Genomic DNA, 22,231 nt, shown 5'->3' with positions numbered 1-22,231 from the left:
TCGACTGTGACCCAAATGGTATTTATACCTCCAGAGAGGAGAAGATCAACTACAAAGTCAGTAGAGATATGTGTCCAGAGCTGGAAGCAATTGCAGCAATCCCCACGGTTGGCCAGAAGTAGGTTTGTGCTTGGCACAGTTGGCACAAGATGCTACGTAGGAGAGTGTATCTTCCTTGATAGTTGGCCACCAATAATACTTCTGTAGTTTCAGCAGAGTACGGCGTTGACCAGGATGGCCAGCCAGCCAGGAATCGTGTGCCCAATAGCGCACTTTCTTCCTGAGGTGTTTAGGCATGATGGTCTTACCAGCGGGCACAGTATGAGTAGCAGCCAAGATGACTTTCTTCAGGTCGATAATATGCTAAGGTTCTTCTGGAACATCCTCCGAGAGAAAGGAGCGTGACAGGGCATCAGCTCTGGTATTCTTGTCTCCGGGGCGATATTTGAGCACGAAGTCAAAACGGTTAAAAAATAAGGACCATTTGGCTTGTCTATGGTTAAGACATTGCGCATGGCGGAGATACTCTAGATTCTTATGGTCCGTAAACACGGTAATTTGATGTTGAGCACCTTCGAGCCAAGGCTGCCATTCCTCGAATGCCAACTTAATAGCCAGGAGCTCTTTATCTCCGATCCCATAGTTCTTCTCTGCCCGAGAGAAACGTCGCGAGAAGAAGGAGCAGAGACATAAGGATTTGGAGCCTCCGGTTTGGCTCAATACAGCCCCCACACCGACATCAGAAGCATCGACCTCCACGATGAATGGCTTGTCAGGGTCTGGATGACGCAGGCATGGTTCGGTGGAAAAGGCAATCTTTAAATCCTCGAACGTGAAAATGGCCTCCGCAGACCATTTAGAAGCATTGGCCCCTTTCCGGGTCATTGCAGTTAAGAGCACAGTTAAAGAAGAATAGTTTTTTATAATTAGTGAATCCCAAAAATCATCTTAGGGTCTTCAGACTGGTAGGTTGGGACCAATTTTTAATAATCTCTAATTTTTGGGGATCCATCTGGAAGCCATCTTTAGACACAATATAGCCAAGAAAAGGCATAGAGTCCTTATGGGATTCGCACTTGGATAGCTTGGTGTAGAGCCGATGTTCTCAAAGTCTTCATAGTACTTGTTTGACGTCCTCTAGATGAGTAGACAAGTCCTGAGAAAAAATCAGGATGTTATCTAGGGACACTACGACATTCTTGTACAACAGGTCCCACAAGATATCGTTCATCATGTTCTGGAACACAACGGGTGCGTTGCACAGGCCGAAGGGCATTACTAAGTACTCGAAATGACCATCTCGAGTGTTGAAGGCTGTTTTTCTTTCGTCACCACTGTGAATGCGAACTAAGTTATAGGCTCCCTTCAGGTTAAGTTTCGAGAATATCTTGGCACCTTGAAGCCGGTCAAACAGCTCTGAGATTAAAGGCACGGGATATCGATCTTTGATCGTGATCTCGTTCAGTCCTCAATAGTCGATACAAGGATGTAAGGCATCGTCCTTCTTCCCCACAAAGAAGAAGCCTGCGCCGGCTGGAGACTTTTATGGTCTAATGAATCCTTTCTGTAAATTCTCCTCGATGTTCTCAGAAATAGCCTTATTCTCTATTACAGAGAGTGGATAGACTTGGCTTGTCTATGGTTAAGACATTGCGCATGGCGGAGATACTCTAGATTCTTATGGTCCGTAAACACGGTAATTTGATGTTGAGCACCTTCGAGCCAAGGCTGCCATTCCTCGAATGCCAACTTAATAGCCAGGAGCTCTTTATCTCCGATCCCATAGTTCTTCTCTGCCGGAGAGAAACGTCGCGAGAAGAAGGAGATTCAGTGTTTGGTTTCAGCCTTATGGCACAGTCGTAAGATCTGTGTGGAGAAAGGATGTCAGCAGCTTCTTTGGAGAACACATCACCGAATGATGCGTATTGAGGCGGCAGTCCTGACATCACTGGAGTTGTAGGCATGCAGAGGACAGGAGAAACCTCCTTAAGGCAATTGCCATGACAACCTGGGCCCCAGCGGGAGAGTTCCAAGGTGGCCCAGTCGAATTGAGGCTGATGCAACTGCAACCAGGGTAACCCCAGAACAATAGGGTGCATGGCCTTCTCTAACACAAAGAAGGAAATCGACTCAGTATGGAGGGCTCCGGTGTGTAGGGTTATCGGTTCAGTGCAACAGGTCACGCACCCGGCAAAGGCTCTCCATGGATAGATGATAAGAGCAGTGGAACCTTCAAAATGACGAGGGGAATCCTCAAATGTTCCACTAGGCGTCCAAATATAAAGTTGCCTCCTGCCCCTGAATCCACCAGGGCAAGCGTTTGAATTTTGGACGGTCCGCAGATCAGGGAGACTGGGAGAGAGAGCAGAGGAGAGGACGTAGTAAGGCCTAAGAACAGTCCTCCTGCAGGACTTAGGCCCGTCCATTTTCCAGACGAATTGAGCATGTTGGAACATCGTGACCAGCTTGTCCACAGTACATGCCCAGGCCACGATTCTTCTGAAGTCTTTTCTCTTTTGAAGTCAGGTGACTGCGACCAAGTTGCATCGGTTCCGCTCCATTGGCGACAGGTATTGCTGGAACCATCCGAAGTGCAGGATTAGCATGAACCTCCTTCTGAACCGATCCTTTACTAGGCTTGAGTTCCTTCACCTTATCACGAAGCCGGTGTCAATTCTAATAGCCAAAGCCACTAGTTCATCCAGCGAGTCAGGTGTCTCACGAGCAGCCAGTTCATCTTTCAAGCGAGTATCCAGACCTCTGAAGAAGAGGGTTTTCAGACATTTGGAATCCCAGCATAATTCCGTAGCAAGAGTCTTGAACTCTATTGCAAAATCAGCCAATGGTCGGTTGCCTTGCTTCAGGTCCACCAGAGCAGAACCAGCAACAGTCACTCAAGCAGGATTATCAAAAACAGATTTAAACAAATCCAAAAATCCATCAATATCCTGCAGAATTGGAGCCTTACGTTCCCACAGCGTTGAGGCCCAAGACAAGGCTCTTCCATCAAGATAAGATAGAATATAAGTAGTCTTGGCGTAGGATGAGGGGAAGTGAGAAGGCTGTAATGCAAAATGAATGCAGCACTGATTTAGGAAACCTCTAGTTCTTTGAATCTCTCCAGAGAAACAAAATGGAGTACCCAGAGGTATCATAGTCTTTATAGTTACTTCAGGTAACTGACCTTCATTACTGGAAGCAGTGCTTTGATTCTTCTGTGCGTGCAGCTGATGGAACGCAGAAGTGAGTTTCTCCAATGCGTCTTGTTGTTCAGCAATCACAGGGCCAGGCCCGGAATGGTCTGAAGGGCATTGAGCTGTGCCGGATCCATGGAGTTAGCAATCTGTTATAGTTAGTGAGGTTTGGGTGGACCCTTGGACACTGTGGCAGCTGACCACGCCCATGGGGGGGGAGTCCCATGAGGGGCCACAGGTCAGGCTCAGCTCTGGACATACAAACACAGATAGTTCTTTATTTAGACAGTTTGAGAAGCCACCAGAGGTGGCAGTAATGAGTAGAAGATGTAGCCCGGCTGGGCTAGTATTCCCCAGGGCACTGGAACAGCAGTTCCTCCAGTAGCAGTGCTGTAGTGGAGAGAACTGAGAAAGTGAATACAATTGAACATTCACAGAGTCCCAAATATGGAGAAGCCCCGAGATAGGGAGAGCTGGCCCTCGAGGAGCAAGTACCAGATCCCTGGAAGCAGAGAGACTTGTTGGCAAAGTACTCACACAGCGGTTCCACTTAGGAGATGGAGATGGCACTGGCAGGCCCTCGAGGAGCAAGTACCTGGTTCCAGGGAGACAGCTCTGAGGAGTGGATGATAGTAGTACTCACTGATGGTTTCTGTAGCGAATTCTTCCAAGTAGAAGAGGAGATAGATGCAGGCAGTGAGTCAGGGAACATGGGCCCTCGAGGAGCGAGTACCGCTTACCTGATAGCAACCTGAAAGAAGCAAAAGAAGCCCTCGAGGAGCGGATACCCCGTTAGCAGAAAGAGTCCAATGGAAGTTGGAAGGGCAGAGTAGCTGGGTACGGAGAGCGAATCCCATCCGTAAGAATCACCCTTGCTATCTCAATGGCTAGCAATAAACTGTAGGCTTAAATATCCGGGCTGCGTGATATCATCACAGGGGGACGCCCCTGAGGAATGCGCCAATGAGGAAATAAGAATGAGGGCTGCGCGGTGCGCACACCCTAAGGTACTTGTAGGACACGGTGGGAGGCAGCGCCCAAGCCGGTCCGGGGACGCCGGAGAGGACGGCAGACAGACGCCGCGGCAGCCAGGTGTCTGTGAAGAGCAGGAAGAGTCGCAAAAAAGGAAAGGTAGGCGGAGTGAAGCCGTTGGGAAGTGACGGTCGCAATAGAGAAAGAGAGAGAGAGCCTAGCCATAATGCCCTAACCCTAGATAGATATTTATATCTCTATGGGAGGCCCACCTAGTAACTCGAGGTAAGGTTTAGGTATTAGTGTAGGGATTAGGGGCCACTTTGACATTCAAAGTGAGATGTACAAACAGAACAGTGCTCTCTTGTGAAGATTTGATGATCCTCGGAGTGAGGAAACTCACTCAAAGATGAGATTTGTGCAATGTTCTCTCAACCTAGCTTGATGGACTCTACCTGGGTAACATCAAGCTAGGTTGAGAGAACATTGCACAAATATGATCTTTGGGTGAGTTTCCTCACTCCGAGGGTCATCAAATCTTCACAAGAGAGCACTGTTCTGTTCGTATGTTACCCTATGTCTGAACAGAGACAATGGCTTCTTGACTCACTACAAGTATCTATGCCCTTAATTGTTATCAGATCATTCTATCTTTTCATACTTACCTAAGTTGTCAGTAGGCTATACTATAATGTTATTAACACTCACTCCATACCATGTCCTGCCTAATTCAATGCTTTCTCTTTGTTCTGTATATGTTTTAGCCATCTCCTGAACATCACTTCATGCATCTGACGAAGTGATCTTTGTCCTCGAAAGCTCATGCTTCAATAAATTTGTTAGTTGATAAGGTGCCACCCGACTCTTGTCAAAATGATAAAGGGAATGAACTGGTTCCCCTATGAGGAAAGGCTAAAGAGGTTAGGTTTGTTCAGCTTGGAGAAGAGATGGCTGAGGGGGGACATGATAGAAGTCTATAAAATCATGAAAGGACTTGAATGGGTAAATGTGAATCATTTATGTATCATTTCAGATAATACAAGGACTAAGGGGCACACCATGAAGTTAGCAAGTAGCACATTTAAAACAAATTGGAGAAAATTCTTTTTCATTCAACGCTCAATTAAGCCCTGGCATTCATTGCCAAAGGATGTGGTTAAGGCAGTTAGTGTAGCTGGGTTTAAAAAAGGTTTGGATAAGTTCCTGGAGGAGAAGTCCATAAACTGCTATTAATCAAGTTGACTTAGAGAATAGCCACTGCTTATTACCAGCTTTAATAGCATGGGATCTATTTAATGTTTGGATACTTGCCAGGTACTTGTAACTTGAATTAGCCACTGTTGGAAATAGGATGCTGGGATTGATGGACCTTCGGTCTGACCCAGTATGGAAACTTCTTATGTCCTTATGTTCCACCATCAGCATTCTGAAGTAGGTCATCAGTGAGAGTCACTAAGACATTTTTGGTTCCATGGCCTACTCTGAAGCTTGATTGTCCAGGATCAAAAGGCTGCTCCTCATCTAGATAGCAACAGTACACAATAAGCAACCAAATGTCCGATCTTGTAGAGGTTTATTGTGTGCAAATATATGCAATAGAGCCCGACTCCAGCCTAGTTTCGCCCTCTTTCAGTAGGGCTGCATCAGGGGTCTTAGCAAGTATTGATGCTATGTCTCCTTCAGAGTGTAGTACTTTGTATGGGCTATAGTCTGCTCTGAAAGTGATCACGGTGACTTCTACACTGTTGAGATCCGGAGTCCACTTTTGGCGAAATTGATGCGTTTTTGTGTTGCAAAGACTGGAGAAGTTTTGCATTATCTATAGCCCATACAAAGTACTACACTCTGAAGGAGACATAGCATCGATGCTTGCTAAGACCCCTGATGCAGCCCTACTGAAAGAGGGCGAAACTCGGCTGGAGTCGGGCTCTATTGCGTATATTTGCACACAATAAACCTCTACAAGATCGGACATTTGGTTGCTTATTGTGTACTGTTGCTCTCACGGCTTTATTAAGCAACCTTCCTTGCTGTTTTTTTAGTCCCTCATCTAGATAGAACAGAATCTGTGTCAATACATCTCAGTCAAGTATTTTGGCAGGGAATGAGATGCTGAAAGCTAGATGATAATTTAGCCCAGTGGCCACCTTGCAGAGTTATCCAGATAAACTTAGCTAATATTATCAGGATATTTAGCAGTATGGCTAAGTTGCAGAATATACCTAGCTATCTTAAAGATAGCCAGATAACATTATTTGGCTAACTATAGGACTACTCTATGGTATGACAAGAGTTAACCAGATAACCTATCCAAATTTAATACTGCCCTGGAATGTTTCTATGTTATCCTGATAAATGTAGGTGGATAATGAATGGAAATATTCAAAAGTCTGCATTGATCTGGATAGCTCACAAGTTATGGACCCCTTAGAGTCTAGGCCAGATGTTTTAAAATGTTCTGATGTTGCTCCTAATTCTGCCTCCCTAGACCCTCATAATGTAACTCAAAGGCACGCAAAGGTCATAAAAATGTATCTCAGTAGTACCCAGAGGAAATGATCTATTTGTAAGAAGAAAAGAAGTGGATATTAACATCCTCAAACATATCTTTGATAAGAGTTTCTTGGGAGAAAAGTCCCATCCTTGATGAGATCAATGCCTTTAGGTAAACGTGTTTCCCTCAATCGATTAAATCTACTTGGATTATCCAAACCAGGTTGGAATTGTGGGTTAGATAAAATTGAAGGCAGAGGGAAAAGAGCAATTAGAATCTTATCCTAGATGAAGAAAGCAGAGTTATCAATGGGTGGGAATTTACACTCTTCTTTAAAATGTCCCAAGGGGAAAATAGTAATGAGCCCGAATTTAATTAAATGGGGCCACTGAGTTATTTTCAAGGTCTACCCAATGTATAACAGAGTTTTGGGAGAATTAAGAGATAGCCATCTTTATAAGGGATGCACAATAAGTTTAGGAAGGGAAAGAATTTCTTTGTTTTTATGAGAAGTCAAGAGTTCTAAAGAAACCCTTGGGTGCTTTGCATGTCAGATATTCGAGGATATGATTGCATTAGTTTTTTTTAAAAAGCTGTTGGGAACCACTTATGGAATTAGAAGAGGAAGAGAATTCTAAAAGTGCTATTTATTTTAACAACATTAATTGTAATTAATAGAAAGCCGATACGTACAGGTCCAATTTGAATTGCACCAGAATGCTCGGAAAATGTGGCTTATATATAAACCTTTCCGTTGTGTAGGAATAGTGACACCCAAATATGGTAAAGAATGATAGCTCTATTGAAAGAGGAAGCATTTGCCTAATATTCCCTACTCGTCAGGCAATATATTAAAGGGGAGTATGATAGTTTTAGATTTTGTTCAACTTATATCCTAAGATGGAAGTCAATTCTCTGCACAGTGACATGAATTTGGGAAGGAAGAGAAGAGTTTTTTGCCATGAATAGCAAAAGCCTCATCTACGTATAATGCAACTTTGTGCTCAGCATGTTCCAAAATGATCCCTGACATAACGCAGTTTCTTATGGCTTGAACAAAATATTCCAGAGAAATTGCAAATAGTAAGGGAGAAAGAGGACATCCTGTCCGGTTCCACTGGCTAAACAAAATGGATATGTCAGGTGTCTGATGACTTTCAATTCCTCAGTGGTTACATGATAGAGAGAACTGATAGCTCGTATAAAATCTGGACCAAAATTCAGTCTCTCCAGCAGTTTGGAGAGAAGCCTTTACCACATCCAGTGCTAGAAAAATGGCTGGGGATCTAAATTATGATGATAAGTTATATATCAATCCAGATTCAATGTGCTTCTTACATTATCAGCAGCATTTCTCCCCTGTATGAAACCTGTTTGGTATTTTGTGTACTACACTAGGAATAACCAATTCTAATCTCTTTGAAATGATTTTTGCCATCAGTTTTGCATCATTGTTATTTAAAGAGATGGGCTGGTAAGAAATTACATTGTAATGGATCTTTACCTTCTTAATGCATCAGGGTAATATTGACCTGAGTGAAAGTAGATGCTATTCATCCATTGTCCAAAACTGCATTGTTGATCCTCAGGAGAATGCAATAAAGGTAAATGTCTTTTATAAAATTATAACCAAAAGCCATTAGGGCCATCTGATTTCCAAGTACAGAAGTTAATCAGCACCCAGTGATTCTCCCATGATGTAATAGGAACTTCTAGGATTTAATTTCTCATTGATAGATGAAAGGTAAGTTTTAGACAAAACTTTATCAATAGAACAGTAGCATGAGGCATACAAAGTTTGATAGTATTTATTAAAATACATATTGATTTCATCCTGATTTCCTTATTGGTGTTACATAAAACCCCATTTTCAATTTTAATTTGTATAATTGTATTTTGTGCTTTTTTTTTTTTGTTTGTTTTAATTGGGAGGCTAAAAACACCAATTGTGCTTCCTAATGCTTTTCTTTTATTGGTTCTCAGGAACGTTATGAGGGATTATATTGTTCATGTATTGATGCATTTTTGTGTTATCTCTTTATTATTTTTTCATTGTTGGCACACCTTCACTGGTTTCAGCCTGAGATGTATCAGCATATGAACTTTGTGACTACAATGTTTGTTGATGTTTTGTGTTTTGTGTGTTTCCCTAAATAAAAAGTGTCAAAAAAATGTTTTGTTTCCTAATTTGGTAGTCAGCTTCCTCCATCAGTAATTAATTAATTTCCCCCAGGTCAATATCATTTTGGATGTATTCTCTTCAGATTGCACGTTTTATGCTCTTTCTCTAATAAAACTAGATTATATTTTACATTGCCTGGAGCGTTTTGAGATGGGATCCAGGCAGGGGTGTGGCCTGCTTGTTGCAGCGGTTGCTACCCCTAATTGAGCTGGATGTTCACTTGGATGCAGATACGGCACTGCTCTCTACATTGGTGGTGGGGTGGAGGGGAATTAGGGCTGGAGGGTACTGGAAGCCAATAGTAACAGGTGGGAGAGAGAAAAAGGGAAAAAAAAATGGATAAAGTGCGTAGCTTGCTGGGCAGACTGGATGGGCCGTTTGGTCTTCTTCTGCCGTCATTTCTATGGATGATTTATAAGTATATGTAATAAATAAATAGATAGTTATAATTTTCCTTTTTTTACGTTTCCAGCATGCTGTATAACTTTACCTCTACTGCAGGCCTTCATGACATCCCAGATAATTCCTAAATTGGTTTCCTGGTTAGCATTGTAATTGAGATAGTCTGCAAGGCATTTTCTACTTCACACAAACTTTCTTATCCCTTAATAGAGAATTATTATGGGGTAGATATTCCAAAGCCAATTAGAAGGTTAACTAAAAGGTTATCCATCTAAATGACTAAGCTGCTATTTTAAAAATCTTAACTGGCTATATTCTAAGCGGATAACAGGCTATATTCTATCCAGCTAACTTTAAGATATCCAGGTACATTCAGCAGTGGTGCCGCGCTGCTGAATATCCCGGTTAACTTAAGCCGGATAAGTGTATCTGGCTAACTTTACTAGTTGCTCAGTGGCTGAATATGGACCCCGAAAAATCCAGAAAGTAGATCTAATCCAAAATTGCATCTAACATCTAAATGACAGATGTGAAAGAGCATAATCAGACCAAGTGAACGAGTCTATAGAGCAATGAATAATCCAGAGACAAATATTTGGGCTAGCCAAAAAGTAATCTATGCAGAATTAAAAATTATGGATTTGTGAGTAACAAGTACAATCTCTCTTACATGGATTATGCAGTCTGCAAATATCAATCATAGGAAATTCAATCTGATCATCAGCTCCTGTCAATCCCCCCAATCTATCCGATTTTTTCACTAACAGAGATAAGGTTTCCACAAAGCACCACAGGAGCTCACCTTTTTTTTTTTTATTTCAGAGAGGAATTGCAGTAGATTCTTATTAGGGGCATATATACACTAACAAAAGATAAAGAACTACCACATATTTATATTTACAAAAAAAACCCTGCTTTAACTAATATATCCTTTCAGCTCTTCACAACTCTAGCAGGCAGATTTTTCCTCAAATTATAACTATTTCAGCACTATCGGAATGCTCAAAGAATGAGAGGCTTCCCCCAACCATGGAGCCTGTGGTGAGAAATGATGATTTGCGCCAAGGTGAGTTTCATGCAAGAATTAAAGCCCTTCTTTTCCAGCTCACTGACTGCCTTTTTTTTCTCTTATGAGCTTGTAAACCTCTGGCATTGAAGGAAGTGATTTGCAAAAGTTTAGAGCTTGCAGTTACCCCCATCATGAAAAAGCTGTGCAGGAGAATGGAGAAGACAGCAAACCTTAAGATTTGTAAGTTTGACAGCTTTTTTGCTATAAGTTCATCTATTGCACCTATAAGTAGAACTGAGAGAGTTATATAAGGAAGACAAAAAGAAATTCTCTGCACAAGATTTTGTTAAAACTCAAGAACTCAAAACTGTGAACAATAAAACAGCAATGGAGAACCACAAACCAGACTGAGAGCAGAAGACCAGCCTTTACATTTTCAGAAGGAAATTTATCCGCCGGGGCCAACCAGTGGCATTCTAATCCGCGTAGAAATGTATTCTCCTCCACAGTCATATTGTAGTCCCCAATACTGCAAAGCATGTTGAGATGTAAATAATGGTATAAGTGCAGACTCCATGCCAGATTACGGCCACTATCAAAAATGGTACTAGCAAAGCAAATCAGTCCAACTAGGATAAGAACACTAGATCCTTATGGGTAATAAGAGATAGATGATGAGTCCAGAAAAAAAAACATTATTCAAGTGTCATTTTCAGTGAGAGAAACAATAACTACCTGAACATATTTAGCTTTTCTCTTTGATTGCTGCTTCTTACAATGGGGGGTCTCTTTCCTTTCTTTGTGTATCAGACATGAGCAGGGGAGCATCTAGAAAATGAAGCATCGGGCATTTCTGGGCCTCTTCAATCATGGAAAATACTATCTTTTCTTCTTTTTGAGTAATCCTGAACTTAGTTGGCTACATCATAGCCAGTTGTATTGTGTGAATATACTGTAGATGAGGGGTGGCCAACTGACATCTCGTAACATAGAAATGACGGCAGAAAAGGACCAAATGATCCACCCAGTCTGCCCAGCAAGCTTATGTCATTATCAGCTGCCCTGGGCAGATTACCCTCATGCTTATCAGTTTTCCAGACCGTAAAAATCAGGGCCTTAGGATGCTGTCAGAATCCTATTTTCCCTAACCCCTGCCGCATGTGGCTGTTTGGAGCATAAACTGCTCCTGGCGAGATAAATCCAGCCTGTTTTGCTGAATGTCTTCTCTGCCTGCTGTACGCTGTGATCCTTCCCCTTCTAGGAGCCAGCTTGTGGGCAGAAGTTGTAAGTTTACAACTTCCACCCAAAACTTGACTACTGAGAAGGTGGAGGATCGCAGCATGCAGAAGCTGCCTACCTTCACGTCCACATCCCCTCCCAACCCCAAATGACGGCTGAAGACTAGGTCCAGCTGGGCCACTGTGGAGCCCCATCCCATGGCAGCCAAAGAAGAAACCCAGCAGGCTGCCATGGAGCCCATCCTGCTGTGACCGAAGATGAAGTCCTGACGGGCTACCGTGGAAGAGGAATGGTAAGCTGCTGCGGAGCTCCACCCTTGGTAGCCAAAGACGAGGCCTTGAGAGAGTGTGTATGTTTGAGTGAGTGAGTGAGTGAGTGAGTGAGAGGGTGCCTGTATATGCTCTTGTTGTTGCGGTCGCCACGCTTCCCCTCGCCTTGGGCTCAAGCCTGCCTACCTCCGCTTCAGGAACCGCCGCGTTCCGCCGACACTGGACCCCGGGGGCTTCTCTCACTCCACGTGGCGTCCGCCATTACGTGCCTGCTTCTCCTCAGTCTCGCGCGCTCAACCCCCGGAAGCCTGGCCCCACCCGTGCTGCTGACGTCACGCCCAAGTCCCGATATAACCGGCGCTCAAACTCACTCTCATCGCCTTGCAACGAGGTTCACAACTGCCTAGTTGTTCTGAGTTGTGCTCCTGTTGTTCTCTACGGTTTCCTGCCTCTGACTCCGGTTTGCCTACGACTCCGCTTCAGCCTGCTGCCTGCCTCTGACCCCGGTTTGCCTACGACTCCGCTTCAGCCTGCTGCCTGCCTCCGACCCCGGTTAGCTACAGACCCTGCTTCAACTACAGCTTGCTCCAGCTCCGGTTTACTACAAACTCTGCTTCAGCTCCAGCTTGCTCCAGCTCTGGTTTGCTACAGACTCTGCTTCAGCTCCAGCTCGCTCCAGCTCCGGTTTGCTACAGACTCTGCTTCAGCTACAGCTCGCTCCAGCTCCGGTTTGATACAGACTCTGCTTCAGCTACAACTTGCTCCAGCTCCGGTTGGCTACAGACTCCGCTTCAGCCCTCAGCCTGCTTCAGCTTCCGGTCTGCTACAGTTTCCGCTGCCGCCCGCTGCCCTGTCATCAGCTGGCCCTCGGCCCTGTACTGCTGGCTCCTGCTTCCCGGGTACCTTGGACTTCCTATACTTCCAGTTTACTCTGGTCCCGGTCTAAGCACACCTCTGCCTCTGGACTCTCTGACTATTCCCCAAGTCCCGAGGTCCCAGGGCCCTACGGGCTCCTCCTGGGGGGCTCCTGGTTCCCGGGTGAACACCTCCTGTCTGAGGCTCCACCTCCCGGCCTACCCCGTCACCCTCGGAGGGCCGGCCCAAGGGTCCACTACCTTGCCAGCAGTGTCCGACTGCAACACTTGTCTGTGTGTGAGAGAGATAAAATTTGTGTGGCCTCCCTCCCCCAATCCATAACAATCTCAGGGTGACTGGCCATCAAAAGATTCCAGCTATGGAGAATGGGAGATTTTTGTAATCCTTTTAGTTTGAGGTTATTATTTAATGTGCCTGCTGTTTTGAAATATTTTATTGATTTTTGGTTAAATATATTAGTTTTTACTTATTAGATGTTCTATTTGTTAGCTGTTTTGAAATATTTATTCTTTTTATTAGTATGGTTGTACTATTATGAATAGTGTTTTTATATTTCTTCATTTTATTTGATGTTTTATGAGGAATGGTGCTGAAAGCCTGTGAGGGAGTCAGTTGGACCGTTAGATGATCGAGGGGTTAAAGGGGCACTTAGAGAAGATAAGGCCATCGCGGAAAGATTAAATGATTTCTTTGCTTCGGTGTTTACTGAAGAGGATGTTGGGGAGGTACCCGTAATGGAGAAGGTTTTCATGAGTAATGATTCAGATGGACTGAATCAAATCACGGTGAACCTAGAAGATGTGGTAGGCCTGATTGACAAACTGAAGAGTAGTAAATCACCTGGACCGGATGGTATACACCCCAGAGTTCTGAAGGAACTAAAAAATGAAATTTCAGACCTATTAGTAAAAATTTGTAACTTATCATTAAAATCATCCATTGTACCTGAAGACTGGAGGATAGCAAATGTAACCCCAATATTTAAAAAGGGCTCCAGGGGCGATCCGGGAAACTACAGACCGGTTAGCCTGACTTCAGTGCCAGGAAAAATAGTGGAAAGTGTTCTATACATCAAAATCACAGAACATATAGAAAGACATGGTTTAATGGAACAAAGTCAGCATGGCTTTACCCAGGGCAAGTCTTGCCTCACAAATCTGCTTCACTTTTTTGAAGGGGTTAATAAACATGTGGATAAAGGTGAACCGGTAGATATAATATACTTGGATTTTCAGAAGGCGTTTGACAAAGTTCCTCATTAGAGGCTTCTAGGAAAAGTAAAAAGTCATGGGATAGGTGGCGATGTCCTTTCGTGGATTGCAAACTGGCTAAAAGACAGGAAACAGAGAGTAGGATTAAATGGGCAATTTTCTCAGTGGAAGGGAGTGGACAGTGGAGTGCCTCAGGGATCTGTATTGGGACCCTTACTTTTCAATATATTTATAAATGATCTGGAAAAAAATACGACGAGTGAGATAATCAAATTTGCAGATGACACAAAATTGTTCAGGGTGGTTAAATCACAAGCAGATTGTGATAAATTGCCGGAAGACCTTGTGAGACTGGAAAATTGGGCATCCAAATGGCAGATGAAATTTAATGTGGATAAGTGCAAGGTGATGCATATAGGGAAAAATAACCCATGCTATAATTACACAATTTTGGGTTCCATATTAGGTGATACAACCCAAGAAAGAGATCTAGGTGTCATAGTGGATAACACATTGAAATCGTCGGTACAGTGTGCTGCGGCAGTCAAAAAAGCAAACAGAATGTTGGGAATTATTAGAAAAGGAATGGTGAATAAAACGGAAAATGTCATAATGCCTCTGTATCGCTCCATGGTGAGACCGCACCTTGAATACTGTGTACAATTCTGGTCGCCACATCTCAAAAAAGATATAATTGCGATGGAGAAGGTACAGAGAAGGGCTACCAAAATGATAAGGGGAATGGAACAACTCCCCTATGAGGAAAGACTAAAGAGGTTAGGACTTTTCAGCTTGGAGAAGAGACGACTGAGGGGGGATATGATAGAGGTGTTTAAAATCATGAGAGGTCTAGAACGGGTAGATGTGAATCAGTTATTTACTCTTTCGGATAGTAGAAAGACTAGGGGGCACTCCATGAAGTTAGCATGGGGCACATTTAAAACTAATCGGAGAAAGTTCTTTTTTACTCAACGCACAATTAAACTCTGGAATTTGTTGCCAGAGAATGTGGTTAGTGCAGTTAGTATAGCTGTGTTTAAAAAAGGATTGGATAAGTTCTTGAAGGAGAAGTCCATTACCTGCTATTAAGTTCACTTAGAGAATAGCCACTGCCGTTAGCAATGGTTACATGGAATAGACTTAGTTTTTGGGTACTTGCCAGGTTCTTATGGCCTGGATTGGCCACTGTTGGAAACAGGATGCTGGGCTTGATGGACCCTTGGTCTGACCCAGTATGGCATTTTCTTATGTTCTTATGTTTTCTTATTCTTTTTTTCTATTGTTGCACTGAATAATACAATCAGGTTTGTTATGGTTTCCAGTTTAGTTTTTGTCTGCACGTTTCTACTTCTACTTCATGGTCTCTTTTTTTGTTCTGTGTTTGGTTAGGGTCTTTCTGTGTTCTGTATGTGTGTGTCTTTGTTTCTGAGAGAGAGAAGGGGTGTGTGTGTCTGTGTCTGAGAGAGAGAGTGTGCATGTGTATCTTTGTATCTGAGTATGTATGTGTGTCTTTGTTTCTGAGAGAGAGGGGGCGGTGTGTGTGTCTTTGTGTCTGAGAGAGAGTTTGCATGTGTATTTTTGTATCTGAGTATTTATGTGTGTCTTTGTTTCTGAGAGAGAGAGAGAGTTGGCCTTCTGTAACCAGCCCATGAAAGGCATGACAGTTGTTTGCCTCTGTGAATTCTGGTTTTGTGGCTCTGGACATGTGGAAGGTTAGCCACTCCTGATATAGATGCTTTTTCGCTTTTCTACATTGCTGCTTTTTCGATTCCAGTCAGGGCTATATTCAGGGCAAATCATGATATGATAACCCTTGTAGGAAAGTTCCTTGTTTTTTCTTACTGCTTGCAGAATCAGTTCCTTAAGCTTACAGTTAACTTTTTTTTAATTAGAATAGAATGAGATATTATGCTCCTCTGTGCTGATGCGAAAAAGGAGTATGGTGCATGCTCAATTGTAATGTCCGAAGGACACGGAGTTTCTAGAAATATGTCCCTGAGAACCTTATCAACAAGGAATATTTCATTCCCTTTTCACTTATTTTTCCCTTGCTTAACTCTGGGGAGAACTTTTAGCACTTTTTAGACCAACCCTAAGATTTTTCCCTCACCCAGCTTGGTCTATAAAAGCCTGGCTGAGCATATGCTGTGTTCTGTATTGATTTTGATTTTTGGAAGTTCTCAACTTCAGGCCCTCCCCTCCCCCCCCCCCCAGCCTGCCCTGTTTGCTAATGCCCTCAAGGACCTGGGGGAGACGACAGTAATTGTTTTACTTTTGGCAGAGATCTTTGTTTTCCAGACCTGTTCCAGTTCAGGAGGGAAGTCACCCCTGCCTGAGGAGAATAGGATAGGGAACTGTTTTGTCCTGCTTCAGCACTGAGTTGGGGTTTTGCAGTTGCCCAGAATAGAGAACTGAGAGTGAAGAGGTATTTTGTTTTTCCAGTTTTTTGGGGAGGAAACCTTTTTGCCACCAATTTCCTGCCCACCAAAGGAGAGAGGAGTTTTGTATTTTTGGAAGTATTTAGCAAGTATTTTTGGACTTTGCCACATGAAGTCTAGCATTATTGAGTATCATCTAGAATGCTAGGGATTATTAGGAAAGGACTGGAGAATAAAACAGAGAATATCATGATGCCTCTGTATTGCTCCATGGTGCGACCTCATCTTGAGTATTGTGTGCAGTTCTGATCACCACATCTCAAAAAATATATAGCAGAATTAAAAAAGGGATAAAGAAGGGCAACTGAAATGATAAAGGGGATGGAACAGCTCCCCTCTGAGGAAAGGCTAAAGAGGTTAGGACTGTTCAGCCTGGAGGAGAGACAGCTGAGGGGAGATATGATAAAGGTCTATAAAATAATGAGCAGAGTGGAACAAGTAAATATTAATCAGTTGTTTACTCTTTCAAAAAGTACAAAGACTAGGAGATACACAATGAGGTTACTAGGTGATACATTTAAAACTTGAGAGAATAATTTTTTACTCAACACGTAATTAAGCTCTAGATTTCATTGACAGAGGATGTGGTGAAAGCTTAGTGTAGCTGTGTTTAAAAAAGGTTTGGACAAGTTCCTGGAGGAAAAGTTCATAAACCATTATTAAGGTGGAGTTGCAGAAATCCACTTCTTATCCCTGGGATAAGCAGCATGGAATCTCTCTACCCTTCAGAATCTTGCTAGGTACTTGTGACCTGTTGGAAACAGGATATTGGGCTTGAAGGACCTTTGGTCTGATCTTATGTACTTATATCTGAGAGACTGAGATCTGTCCATATACCAGGATCCCACATTTTGGTCACCTAAGAGATTGGGACTTCCAGATGTCTGATAACAATCACATTGTATCAAGGTTTTACATTTTTTATATCGTTCCTAATATTAACTTTTAACTTTGTTTCCAAACAAAAATAAAATTGAAAAAACAATAATGAAGAATGTTTAGTGGACCAATGATTAAAAAAGACCCGTAGCGGTGAGAGCACAAGTTTATTCTTTCAAACCACGGGTGATATGAAGGTCCCAAAAATACATAAAAATTGTGATAAAATGTCATAAAAAGTTAATATTAGGAACGATACAAAAAATGTAAAACCCTGATACAACGTGATTGCTATCAGTTCCCTCTAGTCGTTGTTCATTGGACAAATTCATACGTATACATTGGGTCTTCCAGATGTTCCCACCCCTGTGAGCCTAGGGTCCTTGAAGCTTGTCCTTCTCCTTGCCAGAAGAAACCCAGCACCCCAGTGGCCTAGTGTAAAGTTTTGGACTGTGATAGTAAGAGAGAGGTGAGATCCAGGAGAGACCATGGCCCTGGGGACTGATGTGTGGCCCCTGCATTCTGGGAGTCACCCGAAAAGGGAGTTGCACCTGCATAGCCCCAGACTCCAATCCTTCAAGAACGCCTACAGTCTCAAATAATTTATTTTAGAGCAGTCTTCTAGATCTTCTGTTTTTATTGCAAGATTTTAGGAGGTAATTATGACCCTCAGAATGTTTAAGTATTGTCAGGTCATCTTCATTAGCTGAAATGCATTTCCTGCTCTTTCTATCTTGTTTAATATTTCTTTAAATTCAGCCCTGATATCCCCAACATCTAATTGGATTTGTCCCCGTTGTTTGCTCAAGAAGTTGTTTCCTTCCTGAGTTTCTGCAATAATCATTTCAGAGTTAGGTGCCTGTACTTCCTCAGGCCCAGGAGAATCTTTGCAGGTTGTGCACAGTGATGGAGGAGCTCACATTCTGGTGGCCCAGTCTTGCTGTGATAGGCACTCAGTCATGTTCTGCTGCTGGGTTGTCTTTGTAAGGGTCTTCTTCATCACTTGATTTTTCTCCAAGTGGGTAGCCAGTGAGTCTTTGCAGCAGGAGCGAATGACTGTGAGTTTGAACACGCGACCAGCTTGCTTTCAAGGAGGATTGAAGATCGGTGCTGGTGAGAGCCACAGAAGGATATGTCTGAGTTGCTACGTGCTCATCACGTGACCCCGGTTCCTAATCTTGTGTCCTGCCTCCCACTGCCAGCCTCACAAATTATGGAGTTTCAGATCTGCTTTCTTGATTATTTAACAGCAGTGATGAAAAAAATAGTTCCATTAGACTAGACAGATGCTGCGATTAATTTGTGATTTACTTGGGTTTCTCAGAAAGGGGTCACAGCCTCATGATTGTTTGCAGGTTAATGAGTGAGCCTTTGAGACTTAGGTGTGGTTGATGATACTGAGGCATGAATAACATTAGGATAAATTCCCAGTTTGAGCAAGAGTTAGTATGTGAGTCACACATTGTCTGTGCAGGGCAGAGGTGTGTCCCTAGTGACTCCGTACTCAAAGACTGGTGCTAGCCAGGGTAGAAGAGGGAGAAAGAAGGAGCAGAGGTCTGTAGGGACAATAATAATAATAATATTTATTTATTTAAAAATACTTATATTCCGCAACTTCCAAACATTAAATGTGTCCAGGGTAATTCACATAAGTATATACATAAACACCAACAAATATATAACAAATCACACCATATATTGCATAATAAGTGAGTCTGGGGATCTTCTTGAGCTGCTCCAAGCCTAAGCAATTTCTTAGTTTGCACATGCCACTGCAATGGGAAAATGCATCATGCTAAAATTGTCAATATGTACTATGTGAAGTGCAAGGGTGCTCTGGCATAGAGCACCAACTTACCGCTACAACATGGTGGCAAAATTACTACTGGAGAACTTTGACAGCCTACATTTTCCATAGAGAAAGAAGCTCAGGGACAAGGGGTCATGATGCTAGAATGATGAAGATTCAGAGAAAACATGAGGGCTTACTTCTTTATAAAGAAGGTTGTGGATGCCAGGAAGCATTACCAGCAAAGGTGGAAAACCAGTACAGTGACAAAATTCAAGCAGGCTAGACAGAGACTGTACGGGCAGTGATGTACAGAAATCGAGAAGAGTCTGCAGTGACACAGTAGTCACTGGAGGGGGAGAGAGAGACTGAGAAAGGCCAAGGCTGGCCCTTTCATTAGGCAGACTTAGGTGATTACCTAGAGCTGAGTCCTCAGAAAATCCAGTCAGGTTTCCAGGATATCCACAATGAATATGCATGAGATAGATTTGCATACAATGGAGGCAATGCATGCAAATCTATCTCGTGCACAGCAAAGCCCATGGTGCTGCCCACAAAATTGCTGCATGCTACGCCAGGAGTTATCAACTCGATCCTTGGGATACACCTAGCCAGTTAGGTTTTCAGGATATCCGCAATGAATATGCATGAGATAGATTTGTGTACAATAATGCACGCAAGCTACCTCATGAACATTCATTGTGGATATCCTGAAAACCTGACTGGCTAGGTGTATCCCAAGGATCGGGTTGACAACCCCTGGCGTAGAGTGCAGCAATTTTGTGGGCAGCACCAGGGGCTTTGCTGTGCACAAGCACACAAGGTTCTGCCCTGATGACTCTATTGGACAGTGCCCCGAATCTCAGGCAGTAAAAAACATCCTACTGCTTACATCTCCAACTCATCCCCTCCCAAACAGTATACAGAGAACAGGAGAAGAAGAATGCACCTGAAATTAGCAGGGCATAGAGCTGGCACCTTCGGCTTCTATCAGAACCAAGTGATTGTGGCTAGCTTTGCCACAAGCCTAATGCAGCCATCAGCACATCCTGTCACTGCTCGGAAAAAAATTCAATTTAAAAAGAGCAGAGAAAGAGGTTAGGCAGAGGTGACACTAACAAATATTTAAAGATGCTAAGTTTTGGGGCTGCTAATGTCCAGGACATGATAAAGACAGAAAAACTACTATTAGATTTAAAGAGGAATTTCATATCTAAATCTAACTACCCTTGCTTTTTCTATTTTCCTATGGATGCTTCCCCCATTTAAGGGTATTTCAATGAGTGTTTCTGTCTAAAATTTATAAAAACTAAGAAAAAACATTATTTTTACATAACCTGGAGAAAGGAAGAAGACATCTGTCTGCTCACTGCTCATTTTCTCTCACACCAAATTTAATTAAAATTGGTCTTCATCTCATTTAATGTAATTAAAAAATGTATGACCACCTTTCAAGATTACATAGCACCATCAAAGAATTGTACAATATAAAAGATGAACAAATTACAATTTCCTACCAAACAGGACAAACATGCAAAAGTTGGACGCGCGTTTTCCCTTACCCCTTATTCAGTAAGGGGCAGAAAATGCACGTCCAACCCGCCGAACCTAATAGCGCCCTCAACATGCAAAAGCATGTTGAGGGCCATATTAGGTATTCACGCGCGATTCAGAAAGTAAAATGTGCAGCCAAGCCGCACATTTTACTTTCAGAAATTAGCGCCTACCCAAAGGTAGGCGCTAATTTCTTCCGGCACCAGGAAAGTGCACAGAAAAGCAGTAAAAACTGCTTTTCTGTGCACCCTCCGACTTAAAAAAGTTAAAAAAAAAAAAAAAATTGGAAGTCGGCCGGCAGCTGTCGGGTCGAAAACCGAACGCTCAATTTTGCCGGCGTCCGGTTTCCGAGCCCGTGGCTGTCAGCGGGCTCGAGAACCGACGCCAGCAAAATTGAGTGTCGGCTGTCAAACCCGCTGACAACCGCAGCTCCTGTCAAAAAGGAGGCGCTAGGGACGCGCTAGTGTCCCTAGCGCCTCCTTTTGCCTGTTTTTACCGCTGGGCCTAATTTAAATACTGAATCGCGCGCACCGGCAAGTGGCCGGTGCGCACACCAGGAGAGCAGGCATTTGCCCGCTCTCCCGCAGACTTTACTGTATCGGCCTGTTAGATTGTAAGCCCTCTGGGGATAGGGAAATACCTGCAGTACCTGAATGTAAACCGATGTGATATCTCAGATCGAATGTCGGTATATAAAAAATAACAAATAAAATAAATAGCAGCCATGTTCTTTATTAGCTGCAGTTTCTTAATCTGTCGAGCAGGCAACCCAGTGTATAGAGGGTGTTGGAGTAACCTAGATAGGAGCGTACAAGAATGAGAATCACAGTCCTCATGGCCACAGGTTTGGGGAGGAAGAGAAGTTATATTGGAAGGCAAATCTTAGTGAAGGCATTCCTAGCAGCTTTACCAATATGGGATTCAAGATCAAAACCAGGGTGAAAAACTATCCCCAAAGACCTAATTTTAGATACAAAAAAAACAACATGCAACTGCAGCCATCAATAAGCAAGGAAATTGTCAAGCCAACATAATGAAATATTCCACAGGTAAGATGACAAGAGTCAGAGACATCCTCTCCCCACTCTTACCGTTCAGTGTTTGAGACACAGAATCCTGGTGAAGCACCCTTAAATCAGGGAGCGATCCTAGAAAGAAAGAAAAAAGAACTGGCTTAAAGATTTAAATATGTATATCCTGGAGGAAAGCAGGAAAGGGAAGATTTTAGAGACACATTAAAAAACCTGAAAGGAATAAATGTACAGGAGACAGGTCTCTTTCGGTGGACAGGGGGATCTGGAATGAGGAATCCTGGGATGAGGGTGAGAGGGGGTAGACCCAAGTGTAATCTAAGGCAGGAGTTCTCACCCAGTCCTCAGGACACATCCAGCCAGTCAGGTTTTCAGGACATCCTTAATGAATATGTATGAGATATATGTGCATGTACTGCCTTCATTTATTTATTTATTTAGGATTTTTATATACCGACATTCTCGATACAAATATCGAATCAGGTCGGTTTCCATAGAACAAAACTGTCGCGGTTAAGGCGTTACAATAAACAGATTTTCTGAACATAAGAACATAAGCATAAGTTACAATAAAAACATGTTACAATAAACAGATTTTCTGAACATAATAACATAAATATTCAATAGACAACAATAACTCATCAAAAAATGTGAGTAAATGTAGAAAATAGCTAAAAATAGACGGTGAGTTA

The 22,231-nt window shown here is 42.9% G+C and overlaps 1 protein-coding gene across 2 annotated transcripts in view; it reads right to left on the bottom strand.

Annotated features, from left to right (window-relative positions):
• The window catches only part of GPR84 (G protein-coupled receptor 84), a 41,067-nt gene that overhangs the window by 5,839 nt on the left and 12,997 nt on the right, over positions 1-22,231 (bottom strand). For both annotated transcript variants that reach the window (XM_029595151.1, XM_029595150.1), the window contains exon 2: positions 21,600-21,656. The gene's annotated coding sequence lies outside the window, so the exon portion shown is untranslated. The remainder of the gene's footprint in view (positions 1-21,599; positions 21,657-22,231) is intronic.

This window comes from Rhinatrema bivittatum, chromosome 3, assembly GCF_901001135.1.
Source record: "Rhinatrema bivittatum chromosome 3, aRhiBiv1.1, whole genome shotgun sequence".
In the NCBI taxonomy this organism is placed as follows: domain Eukaryota; kingdom Metazoa; phylum Chordata; class Amphibia; order Gymnophiona; family Rhinatrematidae; genus Rhinatrema; species Rhinatrema bivittatum.
The sequence above is the reverse complement of the archived record's forward strand: the minus strand, read 5'-3'. Positions and strand labels throughout refer to the sequence as shown.